Source organism: Spermophilus citellus (genome assembly GCF_964194105.1).
Source record: "Spermophilus citellus genome assembly, chromosome: 3".
Taxonomy (NCBI): Eukaryota; Metazoa; Chordata; class Mammalia; order Rodentia; family Sciuridae; genus Spermophilus; species Spermophilus citellus.
Window position 1 is genome coordinate 1,280,480 of NC_138184.1, and position 12,891 is coordinate 1,293,370.

General features: G+C 54.4%; 1 long non-coding RNA gene across 2 annotated transcripts; it reads right to left on the reverse strand.

Moving 5' to 3' along the window:
• Positions 1-3,917: 3,917 nt before the first annotated feature.
• On the reverse strand, positions 3,918-12,842 carry LOC308643100. 2 transcript variants are annotated; one of them, XR_014020698.1, is made up of 3 exons: positions 12,518-12,842; positions 4,844-4,954; positions 3,918-4,669 (listed from the first exon to the last, which is right to left on the reverse strand). It is a non-coding gene; the product is annotated as an uncharacterized lncRNA (long non-coding RNA). The 2 variants fall into 2 exon arrangements; XR_014020699.1 differs by having other exon boundaries at positions 12,461-12,842.
• Positions 12,843-12,891: the final 49 nt, after the last annotated feature.

The following is a 12,891-nucleotide window of genomic DNA, read 5'->3' on the forward strand; positions in this document are numbered from 1 at the left end:
AGTGACGCGCGGATGCGCCGGGAGAGCAGCGCGTCCCGGGGGCGGGGCCGAAATTTGGGGTGGAGCCATGGGCGGTGCTTGTGGCCCTGGGGCGGGGCCTGAGCTCCCATTTCATTCATTCATTTGTTTTCTTCCCTCCTCCTCCTCCTCCTCCTCCTCCTCCTCCTTCCCTACCACGTGGGAGGCCCTGGGTTAAATCCTCAGTACTGAAAAACAAATATGTCTCTATATGTACATATATTTATCTATGGGTATATGTACTTATATGTATGTGTATATATGCACAATTGAACCCAGGGACTTGCACGTGCTCCGCTGCTGAGCTATGCCCTCAGATGAAGTGTTTTAGAGCTGGCAGGGGCAAGGACGGAGCACCAAAAAGCACAGACCCACTCTTTTGGCCACAAGACACACACGGAGACTCCTGTGAAGGGGACGAGCCTACTAGGTGGCCCTGAGGCTCAATTCCCTACCTAGCATGGCTTGCCCCTCCCATCACAGACTCCTCCCACCCACCCACCCCAGGCACTTTGTAAAAGGTAAAGCCACTGCTGTAAACCTGAAACCTTTCAGAGGGTCAGTACCCTTTCTTTCCACCACCCCCACCCCAGACCAAGCCTGGCCCAGCCCATCCGGGGCCTTGCTCACACTGTCCCAGGCATCCTGATCTTGTTGCCAGGTTTGCTCTTATCTCAGGGACATTCGCAGGGGCTGAGGAGCCTCCTTCCTGAGGTGCCCTTTCCCCATAGAGCCACACAGACCTACGCATCCCCAGAGTTCCATGAAAGGTCACCTCCCCAGAGAGCCTCCCTGATTGTGCTGTTGCCTGTCACTGACATCCTGGTCCTTGCCACCCTGATCCTTTTATTCAGTTGTTTTCTTGTTTATTATCCAGTTTTTCTGACTCTTCCTCAGACCATGAGCTCCCACGCAGGAACCCTGGCATCCGTCACCCCTGGATTCCCAGTTATCCCTGTGCTGCCTGATAAGTCAATGGATGAATTATCATGGGGGATGAGAATAATTTCCAACCCCAGAAAGGGCCTAACAGGGTGAAAGAATGATCCAGGAGGCTTTGTGTGGGGTGGGGGCAAGCAGACCTCAGGTTGTGGAGACCCCTGATTTCCCTCTGTTCCGAGACATTTAACCTATTTGGGAGATAACTTGGCCACAGGAACCAAGGGTCTTAAAAAATGCTCTGGGCTGAAGCTTGGGTCGGGAAAGCCCTGAGGGCCACATGTAGAAGGCCTGGTGTCCAGCCTGTGGCACTGTCCGGAGGTGGTGACATCTGTAGGGGGTGGGGCCAGATGGGAGGGAGTTGGATCATTGGGGGTGTGCCCTTGAGGGGATACAGGGACCCAGCCCTTTTCCCTCTCTCGACTACCTCCCCACCATGAGGCGAACAGGTCTGTGCCATGCACTCCTGCCACGACACGACTTCCTGACCTGCCACAGGCACAGAGCAATGGCTCCAAGCAGCAGCTGTGGCCGAAAGCTCCATCCTTGTCCCTGATGAATATCCAATAACGAGACACAGTTTTGAGGAAAAGGAAAAAAGGTCTATTGCTTTGCTAGCAAAGGAGAAACCCAGGGGACTCCTGTCCCAGAGGCTGTGATTCTGCCCCTCAGCAGGAAAGGAGTGGGGTGTTACAGAGGTGACCCAGAGAAAATGAGATGAGGGAGGAGAGGGTTAGGGAGAAGAAGATCAGAGAGAAGATCAGGGAGAAGGAGGTTGGGGAAAAGGAAAAAACATGTAAATTTCAAGGCGATGAGGGATATAGTCAAAGCGCCAACTGTAAACCTATAACAACGAACAAAAAAACCTGACACTATGAGCTACAATAAGCCTTTCCTCCACTTAGGTTGATGTATCTAGGTGTTTTGTCACAAAGATGGGACACTAACAAAGTCTCTGAAGGTGTTTCTGAAAGAGATGAGCAACCAGATCAGTGCACTGAGAAGATCCACCCACTGATACGTGGGTATGGAAAGCATGCGATCCCTGAGGGATGGGGAAGAACAGAGATGTAAAGGAATGGTGAACTAAGGCCTCTCTTTCTCTGTTGGAGCTGGGACTTCCATCTCCTGCTCTGGGACATGGCTGCTCCTGGGCCTTGGGTCTCCTGGTCAAACCAGGTCTTGGTCTTTGACTGGGTTGTAGCACCAGCTCTCCTGGTTTCCAGCCTGCAGTGGGCAGAGGGCGGCCAATTCCCATGATGAATGTCTTCCAAATATCTCTAAATATCTGCACTTTCGCTTCTCTGGAAAGCCCTGGCTAATACACATGGTTCAAAATCAAAAAGTCTGCAGACAAAGGGTGTGCCTCAGTGCTAGAGCACCCGCCAGGCATGTAGGAGGCTCTCGGTCCAATGCCTAGTAAGAAAAAACAAGAATTTCCAAACTCTGTCCGTTAGAAGTCTCTTTCAGTCCTCTCACCACTGAGGCATATGACCCCTCTGCAAAGCAACAGGTTTCCCAGCTGGCCCATCTCCAAGCTGAGAAATCCATATGCCTTCTGTACAGGAGAGCCCATGAGAGGAGCCCGTGAGAAGAGCCCCACACCCTGCGCTTTTATTTGTTACATAAAGAGGAGCATTTGACAAACTTTCTACAGCTCACCATCTTCTCTGCCTCAGTGGCCTCAGGATCCTCCCGTGGTGCCACAGGAGCCTGCAGCTTGAAGACCTGCTGCCCTCCTAATGGACACGTGGATTGTTTCTAGCTTTTTTTCTTTTCCCTGTGCTGAAGATGGAATTAGAGCAGCACACTCTCAGAAGTGTCCACCACTGAGCTGCCTGTGACCCGGTTCTGGCTTTGGCTGGAACTCAACAGGGCACAGGAGATGTTTCCCCTGAATAGGCAGTACCTGTGGGGACGGGTGCTGGATGGGAGGTCCTCATGGGAACGTCCACGCAGCTGCCAGGAAATAACTACCTCCTGTCTGAACCCCACCACAGTGAGACCCAGCCAGGGGGTGCCGGGGGACAAGGGTACAGGTGGTCTTTGGTCATTCCTCATGATCTGATGTGGTTGCTGAGATATTTTGGTTTTGCTCTGCGTTTCAGTGGTGATGAAAAGCCGGGAGCTGAAAACCAACTAGATGACTAAGAGAAGGTTTTCTCTTAAAAACTGATATTTGGGGGCGCTGGGGTTGTGGCTCAGTCGTAAAACACTCGCCTAGCACGCCTGAGCAGCACATAAAAATGAAATGTAGATGTTGTGTCCACCTACAACTAAAAAATAAACATTTTAAAAATATCAATATTTGGAACTGGGGGTGTGGCTCAGTGGCAGAGTGCTTGCCAATCACGCACAAGGTCCTGGGTTTGAATGCCAGCACCACAAGACCCAAACGAAAAAGAAGTTAAAAAAAATCATGTTTATGCCGGGGCCTGATGGCTTACACCTGTAAATCAGTGACTTGGGAGGCTGAGGTAGGAGGATGGCAAGTTCAGGACCAGCCTCAGCAACTTAGGGAGACTGTCTCAAAATTTAAAAAAATAAAGGGACTAGGGCTATAGCTCAGTGGTGGAGCAACCCTCAGTTAATGAGCATGCTTATCAGGGTGCACCCTAAAGGACGGAAGGACTGTGACAGACGCTCAGGCGCCCAGGTGAGCACTGTGAACACAGCAGGATGCCTCCCCCCGTGTGTCCCCACAGCATGAATGCACAGCACAGGAGGCCCAGCCACCTCCTGGAGTATCACTCAGCACAGACAGGCCTGGGGACACGGGGTCCACCCACATTAGGTCCCTGGAATGCTGAGATCCACAGAGATGGGAAGCAGCACAGTGGAGCCCTGGCTGGGAGGGGACAGGAGCTCAGTGTAGGGAGAAGAGGACGTTCTGGAGACCACAGTGGGAATGGCGCGCAGCTGTGAGTGCTTCCTGCCCCAGCAGCGCACGGGTGAGTCAGTGCATTTTCTATCACGTATATTGGAACACAGTAGAATTGGTAAATAAATGTTTCCCAAATCACTGAGGTGGGGGAGGGCTTGGGGAAAGACCGACTTTTTTTTCCCTGGCCTGGGATCTGAGGGTCACCCGGGGCCCCTCTCAGAAGGGCCCCTGCTCAGCAGGGCTGGATGCTCTGTGGGCCCCTTCTTGGAATTCCTCATGATTTTTGAACCACAGACCCCATGTTTTCATTTTGAATTGGGGCCTATACATGATGATGGAGCCAGTCCTGGTAGGGAAGTACGTGGCCATGGGTGGAGGGACACCCGTGAGGAGGAGCTCACTGCCAGTGCCCAGGGAAGCCGGCACTTAGGACGCAGGTCTCTGCAGGGTGAAAGGCTTTCGGGGGCGGGGACGGGAGGCCAAGGCCCTCAGCTCCAGGCGGCTCCTCCTGATGGACGGCAGGGGGTTCTTAGGAAGGGAAGGTGACCCTGGGTGTTCAGATGACCAGGACACCTAGGTCTGCTGCTTTTCTGGATAGACGTGTTCCAAGCAGAGGACTGAGAGCTCCCGACATCCTGGACCGGGCGGCCTGGCTTCTTCTGTTCAGGTCTCTCCCAGGACAGGCACACTCCTGAAAAGCCGTTCCAAGTTCCGAAAGGTCTTCTCCTGGAAGACAATCTAGCATAAGGAGCTGAGGTCCCAGCGCGGCGAGGCCTAGCCCATTTCATGAGGAGAGAGTAAGATGCAGACAGGAAGCCGCTGCAGGCCCTGAAGGAAGGAAGTGGGGGTGTCTTAAAACAGCAGGCCAACCAAGCTGCTCAGAGACCACCAGGAGCCAGCGCCAGGGTGAGAGGCAGAGGACTCCCAGACCCGCTCCTGGATACGGCCCCTCACCCCTCTATACAGCCCGACCAGGCCCCCTGGCCCCCCACTTGTTCCAACCTGGGAATTAGGTTCCGAAGCAAAGAAGGGGTTGCAGAAAGGGGCATCCTGGGAACCTGCCCTGGGCAGAGCCTCCAGAGAAGCAGCAGCAGGGTGGACAGCACAGGCCACCTGACCAAAAAAAAAAGTACATTCTAATTAGAAGTATGATGTAGCCAACACAGAGGCAGCCTGGCGGCCATGCGTCCCCAGGACCATGAGCCAGCATCGTGCCTGTGGGACCTGAGCGCCACACTCTGCGTTACTTCCAGCCACGAGGCATGGGCTGCACTCCTCTGCTTTGACATCGTACGGTGGCAGGACCACTGCAAGTAGGGTGGCATCAGCATGGCACCCCGCAGCCCTGCTACGTAGGCAAGTCGCCTCTGGATCACGTGATCCTGGCACCAGGCAAACACCTGTGCAGCTTCTCTACGTGCCGTTTGAGGGAAAGCCCAAACACATTCAGAGAGATGCAGCTGGCTGTTAGATCTTGTTTCCAGTACTCTAACCCGGGGGTGCTCAACCACTGAGCCATATCCTCAGTCCCCTTATTTTTTGAGATAGGGTCTCAAAAAGTTGCTGAGGCTGGCCTTGACCTTTTGATCCTCCTGTTTCAGCCTCCTGAATCACTGGGATTACAGACATATGCCCCCATGCCTGGCTAGATTTTTTTTTTTTTTAAATTTTGAGACGGTCTCACTAAATTGCCCAGGCTGGTCTTGAACTTGCTATTCTCCTGCCTCAGCCTTCTGAGTAGCTGGGACCACAGGTGTGCTCCGCATGCCCACCCTGGTCTAGAACATTCTTGACAGATGTTTGGTTGAATCCACAGGTGTGAGATCTGCAGAGATTTATCATTAGGGACTGGCTTGTGCAATTACGGAAGCTGAGGAGTCCCACCCTGTGCCGTAGGCCAGATGCAGACCCAGGGGAGCCTGTGGGGGGAATCCCAGCCGCAGGGCCTGAAGACTGGAGGGGTGAGGCAGGTCTCTGTTGAAGCCAACAGGCAGGGGTAGAAGCAGTGACTCCTCCTCCTTCCTGTTGGTGCTACTGAGGCAATGCCACCTGTTCAGCCTTGCTGAATCTGGCCACTCAGGTGCTGCTCTCCTCGGGACCTTCCCTCATGTGGACAGCCATGAGTGATGTTTAAAGCATCAAAGTGGCTGGGTGTGCCTGTGGAGCCCTGCATCCCAGAAGGCTGAGGCAGGAGGAGTGCAAGTTCAAGGCCAGCCTAGGCAACTTAGTGAGACCCTACCTCAAAATAAAAAGTAAAAGGGGCTGGGGATGCAGCTCAGGGGTAAAGTGCCCTGGGTTCAATCCCTGGTACTAAAAGGAAAAAAAGAAACAAAACTCTCGTCCCTGCCTCTGGGGACCAGCCCAGGAGCTGTGAGGCTGAGAGTAACAGGTCCAGGAGGGGTGTATGAGGTCCTGTGGGACTGAACCCAGGGGTGCTTAACCACTGAGCTGCAGCCCCAGCCCTTTTTATTTACTATTTTGAGACAGGATCTCACCAATTTGCTTTGGGTCTCTGCATTACTGAGGCTGGCCTTGAACTTGCAATCCTCCTGCCTCAGGCACCTGAGTCACTGGAATTACAGGTGTGTGCCACCATGCCTGGTCAATTTATGAACTTTGTGACAAGGATAGCACAACTCAGTCCCAGTCATCTAAAGGGCCAAATGGCTTTCTGAAGTGGCTGTACCATTTTGCACTCCCGCCAGCCTCGTGTGGTAGTGGGAGAGGCCCTTCTGTGTTGAGGACACTGTTCTGAGTGCACTCCCAACATCTAGGAGATGCAGATCTAAACACTGTGAGATACCACATCACCCTAGGGCCGCTGGAATCAACACCTGCAAGCACAGAAGCTATGGTGGCCACGCCAGTCATCCCAGAGGCTCAGGAGGCTGAGGCAGGAGGATTTCAAATTCGAGGCCAGGGCTGGGGTTGTAGCCTAGTGGTAGAGAGCTTGCCTGGCATGTGTGAGGCACTAGGTTCGATTCTCAGCACCATAAATAAATAAATAAATAAATAGGTCCATTGATAACTAAAAACCATTTAAAAAAAAAAATTCGAAGCCAGCCTGGGCAACTGTCTCAAAAGAAAAAATAAAAAGGGCTGGCTGCAGCGCGGTGGTGAAATGTGTACCCAGCACACAGGAGCCTTTGGCCCGCACTGCAGGAAGGAGGCAGTAGACACACATCCAGGTCCATGCTGCTCCCTGCTGGCCTATGGGGGGCTTGCGTTCACACCGTGGACATGTGGGTCCTTCTCTGGTGGTGTCCTGGGCCCTGCAGGAGCTGAGCAATGTCCCTGACCTCCAGGCCAGGAGCATCCTCAGTAGGGACAACCACTTGTTCCCAGATATGACCCAGGGTCCCCAGGGCAGAATTTCCTAGGGTGACCTCCTAGGTTAAGGGATCGCAGGGACACCCTGCGCCCCATGATCATCTATCCTCCTGAAGCCCAAGGCACTGCTCGTACCAAAGCTCACAAGCTGAGTGGGTAGGGGAGAGGAGGTCAGGCCCAGAGGCTGGAGCCCTTGGTTTATCCCTGGGCCCCAGGGGGAGTGGACTCTGGTGTCCAGTGTGAGCAGGGAAGTAACTTGAGATCGCATGATGAGAGCAGGACCTTTGACCTTGGCATGCTGACAGCAGAACAGGACCCTTCCTTGGTGCGGCAGCTGTGCCTGGTCTAGGAAGGACACCTATGCAGTCACATCTGCTTCTCTGTCCAGCCTGGGGCTCTGACCAGGGTGAGGTAGCCTTTGGGCCTGCAGGTGGCAACAGTGCCCACCTGATCCCCAGAGGGTGGGGGCTCCATCTGGTGCCGGCCCTGGGGACACATGCATTACCCCATGTGTCTTGCTAAATTGAAAGAGTAACCTTGTCCAGGTAAGAGTAAGTGGCACAGTGGACACTGACGTTCTGCATAAGTACAGTCAAACTAGGGACGGGCCAGGAGACGGAGACAGCACTGGCTACCCAGCACCAGCAGCCCACTGGTCCAGCTGCAGAGAGGCCAACGGAGGCTTCTGCCCCGAGGCAGGAGGACACTTTTCTCAGGCTGTCGCCACAGGACGAGTGCTGGCTGGGCAGGTCCTGACTGTGGCTGGTCCCAACACAGTGGACAGCTGCAGGGTGCCAGTCCTGCCCTGGGGCCTCAGTCCTGGTGTGTGGAGGGCAGACCCATGCAGTAAACCAAGCCCTAGAAGAAGCCGAAAGGCAGTGGGCACAGCCCAGGGGGCAAGATAGTGACAGAGTGTCTGTTTTATCTCTTTCCTCACCCCCAGCCCTATTTTGTATTTTACTTAGAGACAGGGTCTCACTGAGTTGCTTAGGGCCTCAGTGTTGCTGAGGCTGGCTTTGAACTCATGATCCTCCTGCCTCGGCCTCCGGAGCCCCTGGGATTACAGGCGTGGCCACCACACCTGGCTCCTCTTCGTTTGTATTTTACTTGTTTAATAATTTGTGGTACTGGGAATCGAACCTTATTCATTCCACCACTGAGATACAAGCCCACCTCCTTTTATTTTTTTATTTATTTTGAGACAGAATCTAAGTTACCAACGGCAGTCCTCTAGCATCAGCCTCCAGAGTATCTGGGATCACAGGTTTGACCACTGATCCTGACTCTCTTTTTGATGCGGAGGATTAAACCAAGGGCCCGACCCTTGCTGAGCATGCACACTACCACTGTGCTGCATCCCCATTTTAAAATGGGGATCATGGCCAGGCGCAGTGGTGCCGCCCTGTCACCCCAGCTACTCCGCAGGCTGAGGCAGGAGAATCACAAGTTCACGGCCAGCCTTGTTGGTGGGACCGTCTCTAAAAATAAAAAAAATAAGCCAGGCACAGTGGCGCACGTCTGTCATCCCAGCAGCTCAGGAGGCTGAGGCAGGAGGATCATGAGTTCAAAGCCAGCCTCAGTAAAAGTGGGGCACTAAGCAACTCAGTGGGACCCTGTCTCTAAGTAAAATACAAAATAGGGCTGGGGTGTGGCTCAGTGGCCCAGTGCCGCTGAGCCCAATCCCCAGCCTCTGTTAGTTGTGCTGTTTGCCTCAGCTCTGGGACCTGGACAGATAGACAACGGTGGGTTACTACTGTGCCAGTGAGGGGTTGGGGGTCTGTGGACAGAAAGGTGCAGTTTTGGAGCTTTGTGACACTTGTGTACTTTCCATTCTGCAGGAGGTGACAGGTGGCTGCCATGGGAGACCTAGGTGGGCTGTCTGCTGACACACCTTCCCAGGGCCCCCATGTCCTCTGCCCTCAGAGACAGAGAAGACGGCAACCTTCCTCTCCCTGGTTCCAGTAGACATCAGCTTAAGGGAGCCCCCAACCCCATACCAGGAAGACCCCGATCTGAGGCTCAGCACAAGTGAGAAACACCTGGGCCCTAAAGATGCCAATCAAAGATTCAGGAAGTCAGTGGGATGAGCAGCCAGACAAATGCAGCCCTCACCCCAAGACAGGCAGAGGTGCAGTCTGCCCGCCTCCCTCCCTCCCTCCCTCCCTCCCTCGGACACACCCTTGATGCCTGGCCTGTGGGACCAGGGACTTCAAGGCTCCTCCTAGCCCAGCAGCTGCTGACCTGGGCTGGTGACTGACTGCTGCTGTCACCAAGCCTGAAGCCGAGGAGAGTCTGGACGCTGTAGCCTTTTGGCACTGAACTCTAACCTGTTGCTATAATGTGGACCTGGAAGTCCCCTTGTGTCGAAGGCCTGGTCCCCAGCCTGGGCACCCTTGTGAGGTGGTGGACACTCAGGAGGCGGGGCCTGGTGGGAGGAAGGTGGGTCTTCTTCCTCTGGGCGTGCCCTTGCAGGGAAGGTGGGAGCTCAGCTGGACTCCTTGCCTCCCAGCCGCAGGTGAGTCTGCCTCCCACAGGCACAGCACAGCCCCAGCTGACCACACACCACCAGCTGCCCCACACGGGGGCCTTTGAGACTGTCCTTGTCACAGTCATAGAAAGCTGACCAACACATACACCTTTCTTTTTTCTTTATTATTTTGGTGCTGGGGAGTGAACCCAGAGGTGCTCTACGCTGTGTGGGCTCTCTCTCATCCAACGAGGAGTCCTGGGAACAGGGTAGAGGAGAGTGTGGCTGCGGAGTCGCTAATCAACGCCTCCGGAGACCAAGCAGGATGCAGGTCTGATTTTATTTCGCAGTTACAACATATGTACACTCAGGCAGCAGCGAGGCAGATTACAGCAGCCACCAATGCAACGTCTGCAACTGACCAATCCAGTTGGCCACGGAACAGGCGCAGAGACTGTAACATGCGCCTCACGCCCAGGGCTATGCCTAAGGAGTAAGCAGTTTGCCCCTCACACACCAAGCACGAGGGGAGTGGCCTGCCACTCAGACACCCTTAATGTATGCCATGTCTGCAGTACTCCATGCACCTGTCCCCACATACCACTGAGCTGCACCCCGACCTTTGTTTCTTTTCATTTTGAGACAGGACCTTGCTATGTTGCAGAGGCTGGCCTTGAGCTTGTGGTCCTCCTGTGTCAGCCTCCCAGGTTGCTAGGCTTGCAGGTGTGCAGACTGTGCCCATCCTGAACTGATCATCTTGGATACTGGTTACAGTAACAGAAACTTAGCACACACCTAGTGTGTCTTAAAAATTATGTTACTTTTTAAAGATTCTGTAAAATGAACAATGTTAATAAACAAGGGATTCTGGGTTGGGGATGTGGCTCAAGCGGTAGTGCGCTCGCCTGGCATGCGTGCGGCCCGGGTTCGATTCTCAGCACCACATACCAACAAAGATGTTGTGTCCGCCGAGAACTAAAAAATAAATATTAAAATTCTCTCTCTCCCCTCACTCTCTCTTTAAAAAATAAAAATAATTAAAAAAAAACTCAAAAAAAAAAAAAAAAAAAAAAAAGAAGGGATTCTATCCCAGTTGGGCTTTGAAATCACGACTCAAATTTGCTTAGGAGAGGAAAAAAAAAAAAAAAAAAAAAAACTGATGACAAAGAAGGTGAAGGAAGTCAGAACAGGCCACCCCTCCTCCTGCCTCTAGGTATGTTGATTATTTTGAGCCAAAAGATAAAACACAAATCTCCCCTTTAATGAAGGAAATTTACACTTAAAAGGAAATTGTAATTACTAAAGGTCAGAGAGCCAGGAGCACTGATGCTGGTCCGTCATCCCAGCAACTCTGGAGGCTGAGGCAGGAGGATTGCAGGTTTGAGGCCAGGCTCTGCAGCTCAGTCAGACCCTGTCTCAAAAAAATAAAAATGAGCCTGGCATGGTGGTGAACACCTGTAATCCCCTCGGCTGGGAGGCTGAAGCAGGAGATGGCGAGTTCAGAGCCAGCCTCAGCAACTTAGTGAGACCCTGTCTCTAAACAAAAAAGGCTAGGGATGTGGCTCAGTGGTTAAGCCCCCCAGGGGTTCAGTCCCTGGTACAAAAGCAAAACACCAAAACCTGACTGTGGGTATAACATGTACCTCAGTGGTAAGACATCCCTACGTTCAAACCTCAGCATAGGAAGGAAGGAAGGAAGGAAGGCAGGCAGGCAAGCAGGCAGGCAGAAGAGAGCTGCTCAGAGCAACTCCCAGCTCTAGAGAGGCCTCTGCTGCACAGCAAGGCAGCATGCATTTACCACGGACTGGTCCCCTACCCAGCATCCCCTAAGTCCTAGACACTAGGGACTGAACTCTGGACACTGAGTCACATCCCCAGCCCTATTTTGTATTGAGACAGGGTCTCATTGAGTTGCTCAGCACCTCGCTGTTGCTGAGGCTGGCTTTGAACTTGTGATCCTCCTACCTCCGCCTCCAGAGCTGCTGGGATAACAGGAAGGCGCTACCTAGCCCGGCTTGTTTGTGGGATTTTGTTGTTGTTTCTTTTAGTGGTGGGGATTGAACCTAAGGACACTTTACCACTGAGCTGTACCCAGCCCTTTTATTATTTTGAGACAGGGTCTTGCTAAGTGGCTGAGGCTGGCCTCAAGCTTGTGGTCCTCTTGCCTCAGCCTCAGAGTTGCTGGAATGCCAGGTGTGGCCACAGAGCCCAGCTTGTGACCAACACTGGAGTAACTACCAATCATTCCATAGCCTCTTACAGAGCTACCTGTTTACAGGCTCTCGTCCTCTGAGGAACCCAGGGTTGGAACCCAGGGCCTGGAACATGCCAGGCGGGCGCTCCACCTGAGTCACACTCCCAGCTTCAATATTCATTTTATAGACAGAAAATCTAGGCTGGCTTTCAGTGGCTTATCAATTAAAGGCCGTACTTAGGGGCTTTCAGCTAGCAGCGGTGAGACCTGCGGGATGAAGTGCAGTTCGGTGAAAACAGAGCCAGCAGAGCTCGCCGGAGTCTTTATTTTAAAGCCCTAAGGACGTTGGCCGAAAGCAACAGCTCGCGGTGCGAGACGGCCTGGACGAGGGCGCGGGCTCGGTCCCATCGCGGCCTGCAGAGGTGGCCGGGGCCGCGCTGACCGCCACGCCTCGCCCTGAGCGGGTCCTAGAGCCGGGTTCACCCTCCCGGATCCGCGGGGACGCGCCCGCCGCCACCTCCGCTCGGGGCACGGGAGGCGTCCCGGCCCCCCCACGCCTTGAGCTCTGCCCCAATCCGAGACAGCCCCGTCCCGGGCGCCGCCAGATGTGTGCGGGGTGACAACTCACCCTCCCCGCGCTAGACCGGCCCCATGACCGAGTCCCGGAAGTGCTCACGGAACGTGCCTTCTAGCCCGGAGGTCGCCGTCGCCCACTGTACACAGGAGGAAACTCAGGCCTGAGAGTGCCGGCCGCGGTCACCCCGACGCAGCGAAGGGCACAAGTGCAAGCTGGCGCCCCGCAGGTGCCCAGGCCCCGGGTCTCGGGACGCCTGCAGACAGCTGTCGCGTCTCCCCGCCTCAGTCGTCCCCCTCCGATGGTTTCCCCAAAGAGGCTCCGGCAGGGAGCGCGTTTCCGCGGGCCGCCGGGCGGCCGGGGACGCGCACCTCCGCGACCGTCCGCACCGCCGTCTCCGCTCGTGGCGGGGGCGCCACGCTGGGCAGGGCGGAGCCAGCGCCGCGCGCGTGGCCTTCTGGGGGCTGTGGTCCCAGCCTCACCTC